The following is an 18772-nucleotide window of genomic DNA, read 5'->3' as shown; positions in this document are numbered from 1 at the left end:
TCGCTCGAGCAAACCAGACGTTCTGAGAAAGCACAAAAGTGCCTTCCCTGCCTTCTGAACTGATGATCGGTGAGGACGGTGCTCTAGTACTGTCTGTTCACTCAGAGGACGATCATCTAATTTCATCAATGTGTTGGACAAATGTTGTCTTTGTGCTTGAAATTGAGGACAATGTCACAATAAGTGGCCAATGTTCTCCTCGCATCCGCAAACATCACATGCAGGACTATCAGCCATTCCAATTAGTACTGAGTAGGCATTCGGGAAGGCAACTCTAAGCCACAACCGACACAGAAGAGAAGCTTGGCGTCGGTGCAGTCCGGCCGGAGGTTTGTGTTGCAGTGAAGGGTTTAGTCTGTGCAGTTTTGCGCGCCTTGTATGTGCGGTATTCTATTCTGCTAAGGGGATCGTGCGTCGCGTCATCTATGAGGGGTGTATGCAGCCGGGCTCCTTGTTCGCGTTGTGTATGAATCTGTATTCAGACAAGATTATCTGAATCTACAGAGTGTCCCACGTGACTTGTGCCAAAACTTAAAAGTATGGGAGTGCCACGTAGCTAGACAGAACCATGGTAATGTTGTTTGTCGTCGCTTGGAGCAAGTCGGAATATGTTTTGCATTTCGCCTAATTACATAATTAGTTATTAATAACTAAATAACTTTTCAAATATGATCCGAGCAAGACTTACCTACATCTTACCCATACATCTTTCTGTTGCTCTATACGTGCTACACAACCCTACATCTACATCTACAACCCTACTTACCCATACATCTTTCTGTTGCTCTATACGTGCTACACAAAAGTTTTTTCTAAGTCACAAAAAAGCTCGCAAAAGCAGGCGAAAAGTGCTGTGCGACTAGTCGAGCGGCAGTTTTGAGTTTTTGCTGGCTTTTCTGGTTCGTGGAAATATAGATTGTTGTTGGGAGTTAACCGAGCGTCTGTGTGCTTTATCTCTTGTGTCCTCGTCTTGCTCGCGCTTCACCAGTTTTTCAAGATGCCACACCGACAAGCCCGCATTGCGGCAGTAGTATTAGCGATGCTATCCGAACAATGGCAAACAGCTGTCATGACCAAGTTCCCGCACTGGTTACTACACTCCTTCGCGAGACCATACACACAGTGGTCAGACAGACTGAACAGTACCTCTCAACGTGTCAATATATATGCTCGCAAGAAAACTGTGAATGAGGGCCCAGTTCTCCAGAAGCCTCCCTACGGCACCATACGAGCACGCTGACAGCGCAAACGCTGGCATGGCGACACAAGGTATTGTGCGATTACGATGCCACAAATATGTTCGTTTTGTAACACTCATTGTAATGTCAAACATTACTTGTTAGACTGCCCATAGCTCATCGATAATCACAAGGCTATCTAGACTATTTCAAATGCATAAACAGTGGCTCCTAGTTCTAGCACGGATGGCTTGATCTACCAGCAGGGACAGTGGACTTTCAAGTGGGAGGTGTTTTTTCTCCTTTTGAACTTTCTTAGTTATCTGTTCAGCGAGGGGCAACGTTTAATATCACTTGCTAACCATCTCTAATTGCACTGTGTAGTACGACTCCTCGATAGGAGCCGGGTGGAGGTGATCGATTGGAGAACACAACTCCTGCTTCGTTTGGTCTGTTTAGCTGCTCGCGGCCTTTTAAATCTCTCTGTAGCTGTAGTGGTACGCAAACTATGCACGCCACACTTGAAATTCTAGTACGCTTTGGAACAGAATGAGAAATGTCAAAATCTCAGCATACTGTCAGTCATGGTCGACTTCAGTGCGAAAAGAGGGGGCGGGAGGGGCATTAAGTAGGGAAATATTCCGTCGAGTCTAGAAGCAGTAGAGCAGCCATACTGGTAAAGAAGAGGAAACAACTTCATTGCCAATAACGAATATCTTTTTCCGGAAACGCAGTAATTGTTAGTGGCCATGGCAAAGCCCAAGCGGGGAAAGAAAAAATGAAATAGACTTTGTACTTTGTACCAATTCCGTCATGTTCAGTATGTAAAAGAGTTTGGTTAGGTAAAGGAAAGTGATCGCTGACAAGAGATGTGCAGGATTATCCTAGATTTGAAAAAGGAAGAGGAAAATTGTTCAGGAAAAAGTAGGACAACTTGAAAGCTATCGGAGGAAAAGTGGACGACTTTCGGGAAAGTACCTGAGAAAAATTTGAGGTTTTAGCACAGGACAAGGGAGATGGCATACAAATAATGCATGAGACCTTAACAAAAATAATTTCAGAGGCCTAAATTAGGCTAGGGGGTAGGGCATCAACACAGTGAACAGGCAAGCTTCCACAAGCGGCAAGGACCTAATAAAGAAGTGACAGAGCATAAAATTCTGCACGCCAAGATGTAAGTTCGAGCGGGCTGAACTGTAAAAAGTGATCAACAAGTGGAGAATAAGTGATAATCAAAATTACAACATTGCAAAAGTGTAGGGAGCAGTAAAAACGGGGCAAGCGTGAAATCACAAAGAAAGAGACTTGACATTAGCAGTAACAAGCTATGGTGTCATTAATACGCAGGGCAATATCACGAAAAATTCTCATGATTTAATGCGGACCGAAGAGGAATTCTATACAGGACTGTAAACTACCCGGAACAGTCACGTAGTCACGATTACACGCAATTGCACAGAACATGTAGGAAAGCCCGCTGTGTGACTTGAACAGCAATAGCTATATTTTAATGATAGTATGCAGAGTATATTCATTGGATACCTCCGCATACGATGGGATGCAGCCATCGTGGACGTAGACCCCGTAAAGACATTTTAGTTTGGCCTTTTGTCTGCGCTCTCTATATTTTAGATGTTGACTAAAGAGTGATATGATTGACTGATTGATAAAGAAACTGATAAATTGATAACTGATAAATTGATAAAGAAGATAAAGAAACAGTCTATCAAACAAAACCAGGCTATCAGAGGAAAACTGTACCATGGCAAAAAAATTTCCAGACGAATGAAGGTAGAGTGGGGCGGATACGGCATGCCAGGTACCCTCGATAATGAACGGCAGCCTACCGTTATTATTGAAAAATACCACAACAACAATAACTATGCTACATCAATATTATGCCTGCGGGGCTGAAACATTGAGGTTAAGAAATAAACTTACGAGAAACAAAGGACCGCGTCACGAACTATGCAATTAAACAAAGTACATGTAACGACAGGAGACAAGACGGCAGTATAGACTAGAAAGAGAACGAGCGTAGCTGATATTCTGGTTGAAATTAAGTAAGACGTGGTGTTGCCCTGGTCACATTTTCATAGAGGGATAACCGGAGGATTAATAACTATAACCGACGAGTGCAAAGGGAAAAGAAACATGGTCAAAGTCGACAGAGAAGTAGGTGATAAGAACAGAACATTTGCAGGCGTCATATGTAGTCGGGTGATGCATGAGATGAATAATTGGAGCTCAGTGAGAGAGGCCTTCGTCCTGCAGTGGAGATAAAATATCTGACGATGGCGACGACGACATCTTTAAAAGGAGACGCCCGGTCGGACCCACTGCCGGCATGCCTCTGCAAGGCTAGAATCGCCTCTAGCTAACAACCGCCATCTCTTCCTGTGAGTTCTTAGTCAGAGTATGTTAGGCTGTTATTTGTTATGATGGATGCTCACCAACTCGCCCAGCTTTCAGTCCTAATGCAGCCATAAATACCCTGGCCAGTGCGCGTGTGACTGGGACTGACGCCTGGGGCTATATTTTGATTGATCACTGTCAGGGATATCACTTTCAGTGCGCGATGATTGGCTAAGCTACTCATGGAATGTCAGTCGCTCCAGTGTGACCTCTGGCCAGATATTACGTAGCACAAATGTGAAAGTATCTCTGAAAGGTGATCGATTCAGGATACAGGTTCTGGCCGTACGATGACTGTTTTTCTCAGCTGGCACTCCGAATATCTGGCAGGTGAAAACAAAAGCTCAAACATATAACAAAGGACAAAACATGAAGACAAAAAGTACTGAAAAAGGTTGAGATGAATTTGCAGCTGCACTATACACGGCCCGGAGTCGCAAGTCACCGCGCACACACCTCGCTGTGTAGTTATGAGAACGTGTGTACGTTGAAGAACAAGACACAAATAACAAGCGAGTGATATGGCAAAATCAGAGGAGTCAGGAATAGCGGCAAAAACAGTATATTGTGCTCTTCTCAGTGAGCACACGCATTTCTTCAGCGTGACTATAAAACAGCTCTGCATATGAGGCCAATCTTATAGACCGTGTTCCACTTCCGTGTGATATGGTGCACGGCATCGGGCAAATATTATACTTAGCAAGCATTAAGCCGTAATAAGCTGACATGATTAGCCCGACAAACGTTCTTAATATGGCTGGATGCTTTGACGCTCACGATTGTAAATGCAACTGTTTAACCTTTGCGCTCATTGTATTATTATGCTAGTTCACAATATTAAGCGGTATTTTCGTTATTTCTACTTTATATTATTGATGTCTCACCCTTGTCTCTTCAAGTTATGGACTAAGGCTGCCTCTATTTAGAAGGCTCTCTCCTGCCAATAGTTTCATAATTTCGCACATACTGACGCTCATTCTCACCAGCGATAGAATTCCACCAACTTTCTGTAACGTATATGTTTTTATATGCCGCTTCTTTTATACATAGGTCTGAAAAAAAAAATGTCGGTGTCCTCACGGACGCCACAATCTACAGTCTATGGCTTCCTTGGTACAGAGAGCCACAGGCCACGTATTCTATTTCGGCTTATGATATTGCCCGACTGGCCATTTCCAAGTGACTCGCGCGCACCGGCGCGTGGGCAACTGATCTGCAGGTGCAAAATGCGGTCCAGTTTGCGCAGTGCCTGTGTTGGAGAAGCAGCGTTCTATACTGTTACTGTTGGTGTAGAAACACACGAGTGCTCACGAATCATCTGCGAGATTTGAGAAGCACGATCACTAGGCTCGCGAACGATCTGCGGTAGGCTCCATTATGGTCATGGGTGAAAACAGCACCACAATCTCTTCCCTTCTTGGTGCGGGCGAAGCACAGCGAGCCCGCACTAGGAAGGCGGTGAGTATATAAGGTATGCGGCACAAAATGATATGGCGCCTATGCATTCGGTACACTTGTCTATAGAGAACGGGAATGCTGTGCTGCTCAGTGCGTGTGCGCCATAAGCTGGAGGTCACTGGGTCGAGACACTTTGCTCCCGAGTGCGCAGTGCGTGACTAGCGGAGCTGTGCAACGGCTGGTTTCACTGTCCTCTGTTCGGCAAAGAATGCTGGGCTTCATCATCGTCATCACCGTCTCTTATGTCCACTGCCTAAAAAAAAAGAAATGCCGAAGGCCTCTCCCATCGACCTCCAATTGACCTTGTCTTGCGCAAGCCTGAAAAATTTGCCAATATCATCACACCAACTGATCCTCTGTCGTCCTCGACTGCGTTTACATTTATTTGACACACATTCTGTAACTCTATAGAGCACTGGTTATATTCTCTATATGTGTTACATGACCTGCCCAACTCCACCTCTTGCTCCTAAATTCAACCAGAACACTACAGCTACAACCGTTTACTGTCTAATCCATATTGCCATCTTCCTGTCTCTTAAGGTTACGCCTGTCAGTTCTAGTTACATCGCTCGCTGCGTGGTTCTTAGATGATCTTCAAGATAATTTGTTATCCGCCAAACCTCGGCTCCGTAGTTTTGTAGAATGTACGCAATTGTGTTTAAGAAGTCACGAGTGCATTTATGAGCGTTCTGGCTTTATATAACGTTGCACACAAATTCGCATGTTATATGATTCAGTAAAAGCAAAAAGGAAAAAGACATCATCCCTATTCCTGGAAACACTGCGGTGGATGCAGCTGCGAATCGGGCGCACAATAGTGAATAAACATTAAATCTTTCTACTTCTTGTAGGGAAGTCCGTCTGCTTCAGCACTCTAAGAGTTATGAGTTATTCTTCATAAACCCATCGATAAAACAGTCAATTACGTCAAATCTGGGCGATAGTAGAATATTATAAAGGTTAAATCGCCTCCTCCGGCTTGATACAGCATATACGCGGCACGTTTTGCACAGGCTAAAACTTGCCCAACGTCTACAGGGTTCTTGTGGCCACTTAAACGAAGATGTACACCAGTGAGCAACCGTGTACGGACCAAAGGGTCGCCGAAAAAACTACATTTTTTGTAATTAACATGCGTATCCAGCTTCTCTGGACATGAGGGTTTAGTTCGCGTGAGTGGTCACTACGTGGCGTACTGACCTTAAACTTTTCCAACTTACCGCGGTGACGTAGGAATGACGTCAGCAAAACAAAAATAAAACAATTAAAAGCTATCCCTGCGCACTGAACTTCGCCGGAATGCTTGTCCCGCCGGCGTTATCAGTGTTCTTGATAACGCGTAGCCGCTCGTCGGCTGCAAATGACTTATCATCCTAAGAGCGTTTAATCGCGAAGAGCGATGATTGATTCTGTGCTTTTGATACGGTTGTTTTTTTTCATCTTTTTCTTTTTTTTCTTTCTTTTTGATGCTGTGGAGTAAACAAGCTAGGGTAATCGCCAGAAGCACTACACGGCAGCCTTTAGTCAGCCGGCACACATTCTTAACGTCAGAACATCGCACAGTGTATACGAGAGAGGCCTTCGTGGACGGCTTTTGATTTTGTCCTATCGATTTCGTTAAGGTGCCCCCAATTATTTCCCTAGTGAATTTGCTTTCCGCACTCATGGGCTGCCGCAGCAGCTGCGAATCGAGATGTGCATAACTATTTCGATGGATAGACAGATAAGTTGGCTTTGCACCTTGATACAAAAGGCACAACACAAGAATTGTGCAAACTGTCTCTGTGTCATCGTCCGTTAACATGCTTTGGCCGAAGCTGCTCACAATATTACGTCCCATTTACTGGCCACCGGGCCAGGTAAACCTTTGGGCATGACATATACAGTACTAGCAGTTAGTGGTGAAAGTACTGTCCCGTCACGGTTATCCACGTGCGTGAAAGAAGACTGTTATTTAAGAGTATTGTGCAGTAATATATGCGAGATTTGTCAGTTCTCTATAGTGTCTACCATGTTTTCGTTCCGCCTATATAATATAGCCGCAATGTAAGCTAGCAGATATCGAACGCCAAAATGGCTACCCACATACTCAAAGACCTCGCGCACAACTCCTGACACTTACTTGTATTCAAGAGTTGTGCGATTGCAAAGGACATCCTTAAGGAATGGTAAATCATAAATTATAAGGTTTTACGTGTCAAAACCACGATCTGATTATGAGGCACGCTGCAGTGCGGGATTCCGGTATAATTTGGCCCACCTGGTGTTCTTTAACGTGCACCTAAATCTAAGTACACGGGTGTTTTCGCATTTCGCCCCCATCGAAATACGACCGCCGTGGCTAGGATTCGATCACGCGACCTCGTGCTTAACAGCCCAACGCCATATGCACTAAGCAACTAAGGCGGGTAAGGAATACTGGCACTTCGAGGAAGGTGACATTCGGCACGTCAGTCAATTTGTTTGCATCCTGCATGGCGCGAGAATCGGTAGGAGCCGTCGAAGAATTGTATTTAATGTGATGGAGTCCGCGTCCAAAATTTCAGACCCGAATCACCGCAACGACTGACGACCAGGCATCTACATGTGCACTCGCCTGGCAGTTGCCGGGCGCTGGCGTCGGCCACAGGACGTACTCTCTACAATCTGATTGTCTTCTTCAATCTGTTGATACACCACACGAGTTCTCTCATTAATGTAATTTTCAACTCATTCGGCCCTTTTCCTCTTTTTTATTTCCGCAAAGTGTGTGTCTGTCTCTGTGGTTACCAAATAGGCCCAGCGGTATGCTACCACTCAAGCCTTTCTGGCGACCTGAGCAACTGAAGTCGCAGGCTTTCTTCAACACGGCGCTGACGTTCAATATGGCTATCGTCAAGTACTTTTCGCGGACTTCGCTCACCGCCTTCTCTCCAATGTCATCTCTTACACTACTCGCTCCTGCTAGACACAACGCAAACACGCAACGACCTTAATGAAGTATCAATTACACGCTAGTTGACATGCTATCGATGTACATTTCCTCTGTTTACCGGGATAGGAGCACTAATTCCCCCTGTCTTAGGTGACATTATCGTCCTGCAACCTCTCTCAATAACACCGCTCGTTATTCATAATTTTTTTTGTCGACAGGAGCATACTGTATTTCCTCTGAATATACTTTCGGCTTTAGATGCGACTTTGCACGCCCGCTTATTCTGTTACGCTGATGGCAACCGCTGTCGTCAGGCCGCCGCCTCACTCTGAGCTTCGCCATCACCAGAGAGCGCAGAAAGGTGGTTTCACAAACAAGCCACGTAATTCGAGCCCATGTATCTGCAGCATTATACATTTGGGAGCTGGGCACGCTAACCACTACGCTACCGCATTCCCCCACCACCTTCGATTTATCTGCCTTCCCACTTATGCCCGTCAGCGGCTTCACGCGCTCCCGTAAGTGGCGGCTGTGACTGGCACTCCAGAAGTTTAAGTATATAACCTCTTTGCATAGAAACGACAGCATGGTTGCTAATAGATTGTTGGCTTGGATATGTTTGGCACGAGGCACAAGACGGCGCCCTGTCTTCTAGCGCGTTCTTATGTTTGCGTTCACGTCTTAAATTTGTCTTGAAGGGACGCGCACCGAAACATACTGCAAAGGTGCTTCGGTTGAGCGTATGTAAGGCGAGAAAGGCTGTTTTAAACTGTCTGATATCTAACTTGTGCAGTAAACCAATGCTTATAGTATTCCCGCAAACGCAAGGGTGACGAGTATGGCAACCGTAACCGCAAGAGTCATGGTATGGTCGTAAGTTGTCGCGACAGCGGAGCTGTAATTCAAAGAGCCTGTCACTAAGGAATACGCGGCGAGGTATGGCCGAAGAATAATTGCCAAGATTTGTATTTAGTAAACGTTAATTACCAATTGCGAAAGGCGGGTGCTTACACTACCGCAAAGGACGCATGCTGGGTGATGACTCCAATCATATGCTCGCTACATCACACATCTACACTGAAATTAAACTGGTTTCAAAAATTCCCACTTATATACTCTCGACCCTTAAGTGCGCCTCGCCTGCCACCTGGACTCTACTTTTTTTTCTCTTTTTGTCCCTCGCTGCTTTCTCAGTGTGCGGAGACGGGCTTCCACCGACGTTCGGTTCTCTCTTTTTTTGATGAATTCATTCATTCATTCAATCTTAAATTGCTGCAGAAAATAACGTCTCTTCATTTCCATAATCACCCTCTGTCTCACTTGGAATCTGCCATCGCACAACAATGCTGCTGTGTTGCATACGGGTGGGCGTCGCATATACAGTTTTCTATAATGTCCAGCAGCGCGGCGGTGGGTGATGAGACAGTATAGAGCGCCCTCTCTGCCTATGCTACACTCAGCGCTCTGCTACGTGAGTTACTATTAGCCGCTAGGACGAAGTACGACATGAAAGAAACCTAGCTGGGCTGGTCGCGGGCAGCTCTTTTCGGATTCGTGATGCGTCGATTAAAAATATACATTTCTTATCTAAGCCTGAATGACAGCAATATAGGTGAGATGAGTTACGGTAGCTCATGCATTTGGACTAACGACGCTCTTCAAGCAGCACTTTCGTCTTATGCGTGTTTGCTAACCGGAGTAAAGGGCAGGAGGGTAACACGTCTTCCTGAAATTAAACATTCGGAATAACACCTTGTTTGATGGTTGGACATATGTCAAGGGCCCAAGATACGAATCACCTTCAAGTCGGTATCAGCTTGCAAAAGGGGAACTCAGATGAAACATTGTCAAGCGGATAGGCTTTTAATTATCATAAGGGTATATTTATTGAAATTCCTTACCATGAGGTGAAAGCCGACTAATAAGCATTTAAATTTTCTGTATTACTAAGACCTCTTGTTAATATAAGGTTGCTGTCCTTTACAGTTTCCTAAATTAAAAAGTAAGTTATGAAAAATAAATTGTTGCGTTAAATGTGTAAACGCACACGCCCAACAAAAGTCCTAGTCCATTTCCCCGTATTCACTCAATGAAGATGTAGTCCGTCTATGCTTTGAAGTTGTAGTGATGTGAAGAACAAGGCAGTTTCAAAAGAGTGAGTCACGAATATAACTCATTATAAAGGCGAGATTGCGCTGGAAAAGAAAATAACACTCACAGCACAACGATGGCTGCGCTCAAAGTAGTGCTTCCTCCGAATCTGATCTAGGGATCAAGGCATCGGTTCATCAGATTGGAATGCTCGTACATTGCAGCGCAATCTGAGGTCCTCAAATGTGATGGAGAACGTACGCCAGTATTCACTTCACGCGCGCAATCTGATAAGATAACGCTCTTTCGCTAATGAACCCGTGACAACATGCTGGATATTATAAACACACGCAGGCGCGTCTTGAGCTACCCGATAAATTTGGAACAGCGGTCAGACGCTAAAGAAAGCTCATCCCCCCCCCCCCCCCCCCTCAAAAAGATATTTTGTAGAGTTGCTTCAAATATTAGCTGAAATATAATGCGCGTAATAAAAGGGGCCCCCAAGACTGCACAGCGGCGCATACATACCAAAATTTCCAGAGCTAAACACTTTCAGATTACTGGTAGTTATTAAACCAATATTTCGTGTGTCAATGTAGCCCTGTAGTCCTAATACATTAGTACTTTTCATTCTAACGTAAGTACATGTCCGCGCTGCTCTATCTGTTGCAAAGTACTGAAGAATATATCCAATGCTTATTCCCAGGCAGCCGTTTTAACGCGAAAGCGCTAAGGGCCCCTTGTCTGAGAATATCTCCTATCGGCGTCGGCGGCGTTGTCAGTGAGCAAAAATTTCCGTACATATTTCGGCATATGTATATACCATGCCTTGCTAGATGACATGCAGTATATGCGGGTTATGTTGCCAGAACATTTCACCACTAAAGTTGCTTATACCTTGTCTTACAGTCTCGACAAAGTTATTCCACGGAATTTTGAGACTGACAGCCCACAAACAAACGCCATGAAACAAAAAAGTACCGACAGCGCATACATTTTATGTTAAATATTCTAAAACTAAAATATTAAAAGTGCGAAACAACATAAGAAACCTAAAAATGATGTACTTTTTTGGCGCGGCTGTGCACTACCTCTGGGATCGGCCCACGCAAAAGGCCGCGTTTCTACGAGAACGCTCGCCTTCGTGCATAGCGTTCGCCACCAGCCTTTTCCCGGTAAACATTACGGTTACATAAGGTGCAGTTGCCGGGAAGCGTGTGAAGCAGTCAGGAATCTTTGAATGCTATCGCGTTCCACTCTTAAAGGCAAAGCTTAAGCGTCCCCCGACTTTTTATTCCTAATGACGCCAGGAAATTGAGTCTGATGCCAGCAATGCTCAGAAATGTAGTCGGGAGCGCACACAATGTTCTCGCACACCTTCTGTGATGTACCGTATAGCGCTGCGGTGCTTCTTGTGTAATGTAGGAGAATCCATTGTGAAGGCAGAAGTGCGTGGCTGTGCACGTGCGTTTAAGCTCACGAACTTGATTTGCGCCTGGAAAACCACTCCATGCTTTCACACTTGCTTCATAGGAAGCCTACTGCACTATCAATATGCCGGCTGTTTTTAACTGCACCAAATAAAAATATTAAACCCATATAAATCTTGGTGGCATCATTTTATCATTCGAGTGTTCATATTGGTAATCTATAGATACGGAGTAAGTTGAGACGTTGTGTGCGTAATTAACGAAGCTACGTTAATTATATTTTCAAGTATTGATCTTAAATGGCTAAATAAAATGGGTAGTTTGGAGCCCGTCCTCGGATTATCCAGCCGAGCGAAGACATTTTGATTAAACATGCTTCTGTAAGAGCTATGCGAACAAGTATTTTCCAATTAGGCGCTCTTGGAAAGCGTAACTGACGCAGAAAAAGAACGTCTGTAAAGTCAACTTAACCGCACCTAATCTTTTGTGATGTCAAAAATATGGCTCCGTGAGCATGTTCCCAGTGGCCAGTCCGCTTTTGATTTTTATTAAAGCTGTTTATTCGAAGGCAAGCGGTTCACAGTTTTAGTATCAATATAGCAGCGAACGTGTGCCGCTGAAAGCTTGCTTGGTAGTAGAAGCGATGCATGACGCAATGATGGTGCAGGTTTAGCGCGTCGCTGGCTTCAAGACAATGAGCTGCCGCCGAGGGAAGGAAGATAACGAAATTGAACAGCTTCGTAGCTTCTCACGGAGCAATGCCGATGGTGACGGTACCATCGTAACGAAATCTGGGGCGGCGATATTGAGGGCTCAGTCATTCTTTTACTTTTTTTTGCGTTGATTTCGCTTTCAGAAAGAGATAATGATGTAAATGCAGTGTCATTCGTTCTTGTCTCGTAGATTTAAATATGTGTTTAAATAAACTCTATATGCCATTCATCCCGGAGAGTAGGCGTAAGCGGGGAAGTGCTCGCTCACACACACACACACACACACACACACACACACACACACACACACACACACACACACACACACACACACACACACACACACACACACACACACACACACGCACACACGCACGCACGCACGCACGCACGCACACACGCACACACGAACGCACGCACACATGCACGCGCACTCACACAGATACGACACATGTTCGCCCGCATTCACATTTACACGCGCCCATGGAACTGCACGCACACACAATCGCGCGTATGCCCGCGCACACATACACGCACTCGTACGCACGCAGATTCAAGCAAGGTAAATATAACTGGTATAGCGAAGCTTTCATAGGAGCCCATAGTTCAAAACATGGCGGTCCATCGGCGGTTCATGGGGCTTAACGCCATCTGTATGTGGTGGGAACACTTCCGGCGGAAGAAAAAATAATGTGACACCATGTCCGTTAAAAGCAGAAGTGACGCCATTTTGTTTTCGAAGGCGCGAAATTTGTTTTGTTGGCCTGCTTTTGGAGCTATATATTCAAGTGCCCCGCCATTCGGCTTGATGGGCGTTTCGAGCTTTCAGCGCGGAAAGCGATGCAGGAAAAGTCAGCCGTACGGTTGTTGAAATCGCACCCCTGCACAGAACATACTTTCTTTTGGAGGCCGACGAAAGCTTTAGGTGTAGAGTGCTGATCCTATCGCCGAACGCCAAGCCTGTCGGCCGGCGCAGTCGCACGAAAACAACTACACAATTATCTGGCGGTCGTAACTCACTACTTTTGACTGAACAGATTAAGAAGCGATGAAGCTACCCGCGTCACCAAATTCAGACAAACTTCGACAAGCAAGAAAGCACTAACTGTGAGGGGGGCGTATTTCAACAGGTGAACGTATTTACGAGCGCGCCTTTCTGCACATTTCAAGACGTGCATTGCATTGCGAGTGATAGTGGCGTCAACGCCCGCTCTAACGATGGGCGTTGAAAATAAATGCATTTATAATAATAATAAAATTGAATAAATTTGTATTTTCTTAACTCGTCACGAATATATAAAATTGACCAGGAATATTATTTCGTTGAATGAATCTAACTGTGTCTCACTTGAATTAAAAAAACGCTTTTTTCTTTCCCAATGTTTGTTCCCTCCAAACATCGTCGCGCTTCAATCGCTGCTCCCATAACGCCCCTTGCTGATGTCGGTGACAATCTGTACTGAACCGCTTTTCGCCCGAAGCTTCGTGACCTATTTGGATCGAACCCGCCGTGGTTGCTCAGTGGCTATAGCACGAGGTCGCGGGATCGAATCCCGGCCACGGCGGCCGCATTTCTATGGGGGCCAAATGCGAAAACACCCGTGTGCTTAGATTTAGGTGCACGTTAAAGAACCCAGGTGGTCGAAATTTCCGGAGTCCTCCACTACGGCGTGCCTCATAATCAGAAAGTGGTTTTGGCACGTAAAACCCCATAATTTAATTTTATTTAGATCGACCTTAATTCAAATACGGAGACACAAACGCGCGCGCACGCGCAAATACAAGAACACACGCAGCACGCTCAAGGCGTGCGCACGCGTGCATACTCCCTCTCCTTCCCTGTTGCGTCGCAAGAACATGTGCGTGCAAACGGGCTGAATGGCACTCACTTTGTAACCACCGTTCAAACTCCAGCTGTATTAAATCGCTTTAAGGTTTAAATTTGGCGCTTCTTTGACTCAATATACCATCTGCCGATACACTCTTAAGAAAAATTACACCCTTTGGGTCGTATCTTGCCAAACAACGATAATCGTCATCTGTCTTGGCCACATTTCCTTTCTTTAACGCTGCGAGCCCGGTACTTCCAAGTCACGAACGGCATGCGCGTTATCAGTATGACAGAGCATTCTCGACAGGAAAATATAGCGAGCGCAGCGTTTTCAAGAAAGGAAACGCAAGCAAGGCAGATGATGATTATCGTTGTGTGGCAAATATACCCCCCAGAGGGAGTACATTTGTACAAGAGTGTACACTCTTAAGCAAAATTACACCCTTCTGCCGCAACGATAATCGTCATCTGTCTTGTCCTCACGTCCTTTCTTTAATGCGGCGAGCCTGCTACTTTCCAGTAACGAAGGGCTTGCGCGTTAGTGTGACACAGCATTCTCGATAAGAAAGTAGCGAGCGCCGTGTTTTCAAGAAAGGAAACGCAAGCAAGGCAGATTACGATTATCGTTGTGGTACAAATACACCCCCCAAAGGATGCAGCCGTTTTAAGAGTGCACCAATGTTCCGACTAAGCGCCATAAATGTATATGTTGTTACAAGGGACTACCTTCTCGGCGCAGTGATATGAAACTTGTTGATACTCAGCTGATGTGTATTGGATAAAAGTTTCTAAAATTTTGCCCATTCAGTTATGCATGTGCATTGCTGTGAAGCTCCACAGAATGGTGAAAGTGCAATATCCAGGATTCCTGATTATGTCCAAGCTACAAAGCACGAAAGTTTGTTTTCCTTTTTTTTAACTTAACACAAAGACATGCGCATGCCTGTTATGTTGTCCAAGGAATAAAATCTGATTATAAAAGCGATGACTTAACACATTAGCAACCCTCTACTACGTTGTAGGAAGTAAAAATAGAAAATATATTATTTGGAGAGCACTCCCGAAGAAACCAAACAGAAACCAAATCTTGAGTTTTGTGTTTCGGCCATCTGGTGGGAGACTGTCAAACTCAAGCTGCGTGGTGTTAAAAAAAAAAAAAAAAAAAAAACACCACGGTGTTCAACCGCTGCCAGCATGACGCGCCACGGCAGGTGCGAGCGATTAAACCACTCCGTCATGACTCCCAACGCTTGCGCAATGATATGCTCGGGTTTTTACAGATACCGCGTGAATTTGCACGATTGTGTTTCAAAAATCGCTCTTGGGAACAGTGTTACGCCATGTGAAGAGAGTCGGGATAGGCATCAATCGAAAGCTGAGTCTCCGTACTACATCCGCTTTAGAGACTATTACGATAGCAGGGGCAGTTTTATTTCAGCTACCGTTTTTGTCTCGAAAACAGAGTACAAATTTTCGTAGTTTCCATAAGCTTCCATTGCTGAATCTTTAAGCGCTCTGGGAACAAAATTCTATCATGCCACTATGTGATCACTGCATTTCGCTCCTGTGAATTGTCTTCTAGAACATGTCTTTCACCTGCCTTTTTCAATAATCGACCTGCAGCTTTAATTATTCGCGAAAAACCCGCTCGTCCCATCCAAAACGCGCTAGCTTCGTGCCGCGGCCGCTTGGAGTGCTAATTGGTACGTGTCCAGAAAAGCTGGATATGCTGAAATTGATGAGTACAATAGAAAGTTCACAATGCGAAGTTTGAACTGCAATCCTCAATTTCAAGTTACATTTGCAGGCAGAGGAAAATATCGGCTTTATCGCGCAATCCCTGGTCCGTATACTTTTGCTCACGGGTGTACGCCACCTACTTCTCTAGGGCTCAAAATACGAATCTGCAGGGCAAAAACTGAGAGCAGAGTTATTGCTGTAAGACTGACAGCCATTCACATAAAAAAATACTTGACCCCTGGCCAACAGCGGGGCTTTAGAGAAAAGCGCTTGATGCTTTAAAATATTTCTTAGAAGATACCGATATCTTAGCGTCGTACTAAGTTTTAGTGTGTTCGAAAAAGGTATAGGTCACGTATAAGTCTAAGCATGTCATGTTGTCAAATGTTTATGTAGGATGTATGTGTACCCACGTTCTGTTTGTTCGTCTTCAAAAATGTGCTTCTCGTGTATTATTGGACAGATAGAAGTACTAGTATTTCCTTATGCAACTGCGCATTCTTATTTTCTGCTGCTTCTTGGACTCATTTGCTGAACTTTGTGTTCATGCTGTCTGACTTCACTCAGTGTTCTTATGCGATTAGCGTTCTTACGATATTTCACGCACTTTCTGGTACGTTTGTTTCGGTGTTATAACCGTTTTCCCTCCAACTTGAGTCACTGGGTACGTGACACAGGGTGTGTGCCATTCTTCAGTGCACCTCTATGGGGGAATCGAACCCATGTCATCTATATTCAGACACGCGCCAGGCGCGGATTTCGTGGCAGCGCCGCTAGATGGCGGAACGTGGCCAGATGGAATCGCGAGAAAGGAGGAGCCCGTCTGCAGTATACGCCTCACGCGTTTCGTGACGCGTTTCGGCGGTTGCAAAATAGTGTGCAGTACATTACTTCAATGCTTAACGTGGACATCGCGAGATGGATCCTGCCGGAATTTTTTCCCCCACATTTTGTGACTTAATTTGGTTTTTCAAACGACCAGAAGTAGCCGGTGCCACGTAAAGATGCCAACATTTTCGATTACATCATGTCCATTAAAAAAAAGATACCACGCAGAATCCCCTCGGGGAGAAATCTAAATCATGCGTAAGCATTTCGTAGTACCGACGTGGTGTTTCGTGGTTGTATGCTGGTGTGTTTCGTATAATTGCGACAAAGGCCACGAAAGAATCGTGAAACGGAGAAGTGTGGTTGCAACACCGAACTGTTAAGTGATAACTGCACGAGACGACGTAGAAGAGGCGAGTAGAAGCAATCTTCACTTGTGTTGCTGTAGTTCCCCGCTCTGCGCAGCGTCGTTGAGTTGTTTCTGGCGTAAACTGTATTGACACATCGATACTGTGCATTTCTGCGTTTCCGTTCTTCTTCAGTAAGCGGCTGCAGTCATGTTGGCGCCATTACGGTAAATACGACAGCGTTGCGGTGACACGAACTGCTGCGGAAGGCGGCGCAACGTGATGAGGCATGCAAACTACTGCAGGTGGTGGCGCCAGGTGCTCCGATGACGTTCCGATCACTATAAGCCGTTATCGCTCTTTAGCGCCTTATCCATCCGCGTCGAACCCTTATGAACGGTGACAAACCGTGCGCTGGATGCGGCTACGTCTGGCACGGCGGCGCGGTCCCTATCTTTAAGGCGATGCGCGATGCCGACAGAGAGTGCCGACTGCTGATAGCTTGGAGCGCGGGGTTCTCGCTGCTTGGTTTGCGTAGAAGCAACAGGCAGCACGAAGGTAAAGTCGCTCGCTGTTGCGGGCTCTGTTTTGAAAGCGATCGTCTTACATGACGGACGAACGGACGGTTTTCTCTTTGGGTAAGCATAGAAATGCTTACACATTTAAAAAGCAAGCCGTTTATGTCGTCGAGTTAACATATGCCGATTCAAACTCAATGTGCCCATTTACTCCCTTCCCCCACTCAAATTTTCCCACTCACCCCCACCTCCCTTCCCAACCCCTCCACCCACACCCTACGAAAACATCTCAGTCTACGCCCCTCTAACGAACACGTACTATGTTCAGTACAGTGCCCGCTTGCCACTCTTAATATGCTTCACCACAATATTATATTTATGCTTCACCGCATAACAATACCGATTACGGCGAAACTGACTTAAGGGAACAGGGCTTTATGCAGCTGTCTTCACACAAATGGCTTGGATTCAAATCTCACTTAGGCTAGCTTGCGCATAATGGCAATTACGATACGGCTGTGCTGCATGAAGCGATTTTATTTATTTATTTATTTTTCGCGGTTTCGTTGGGGCAGTTTTTGGGGAGGTTTCTAGCCGTGCCTGTAACATCGTGAGGATTGGTCAGAATAATTCGGGAGTCTCGCGGACAAATCGTAAGAAAGCAGTTATGCATACTGCTAGAAAATTTACTCCTTGCGTCAGTTTCGAAATTAAGGGCTTAAAATCTGCAGCGAAACGCGTTACTGTTCTACTTAATATGTTCCCGCTCTGTAGAGAAATGCAGCACAAAAAATATTAACTGCAACAGCAACGGCTTTCTCCAGCACATTTACGAGTGTGTATGTATCGGAGCGTGTGCAAGACACAAAAATTGTAGAAGAACGTTGTGCTGTGAGTACGGGCTGGCTTTCCCTAAAGTTGATCAGATAAATTTTGGGATTTTATAATCGTACGACCACTTATCAAGCACAATATGATGTCCGCATCTGCTATGAAACTTGGTAAGCAAAAATGATCTTGCTGTTTTGAATTCCTGGTTTTAGACAATCTGAGACAAACATTGGAGAAACACGTGGTACAATGAATTCTTTTCGACATTCAGCGTTTCACGGAAGTGTTCAGCACTATTCGATATAAGATGAAATTTCACTATTAGCACGTACGTAATTGTCCCAGGAGACTTTGTCACGCAATCCAGATGCAATACGATGTTGCATTGACGTTGGTTTCGTGCATGCAGCGTTATTGCCGTCTATGGCAAGGTAGGTGGGCCCTTTCACTTTCCGATTTATATCGCGCAGCAAAA

At 45.2% G+C, this 18772-nt stretch overlaps 1 protein-coding gene across 1 annotated transcript in view; it reads right to left on the bottom strand.

The window, feature by feature from the left end:
• The window catches only part of LOC126546995 (neuropilin and tolloid-like protein 1), a 454676-nt gene that overhangs the window by 54645 nt on the left and 381259 nt on the right, over nt 1–18772 (bottom strand). The gene's annotated exons all lie outside the window — the stretch shown is intronic.

The sequence above is a fragment of the Dermacentor andersoni genome, chromosome 1 (genome assembly GCF_023375885.2).
Source record: "Dermacentor andersoni chromosome 1, qqDerAnde1_hic_scaffold, whole genome shotgun sequence".
NCBI classification, from domain to species: Eukaryota; Metazoa; Arthropoda; class Arachnida; order Ixodida; family Ixodidae; genus Dermacentor; species Dermacentor andersoni.
The sequence above is the reverse complement of the archived record's forward strand: the minus strand, read 5'-3'. Positions and strand labels throughout refer to the sequence as shown.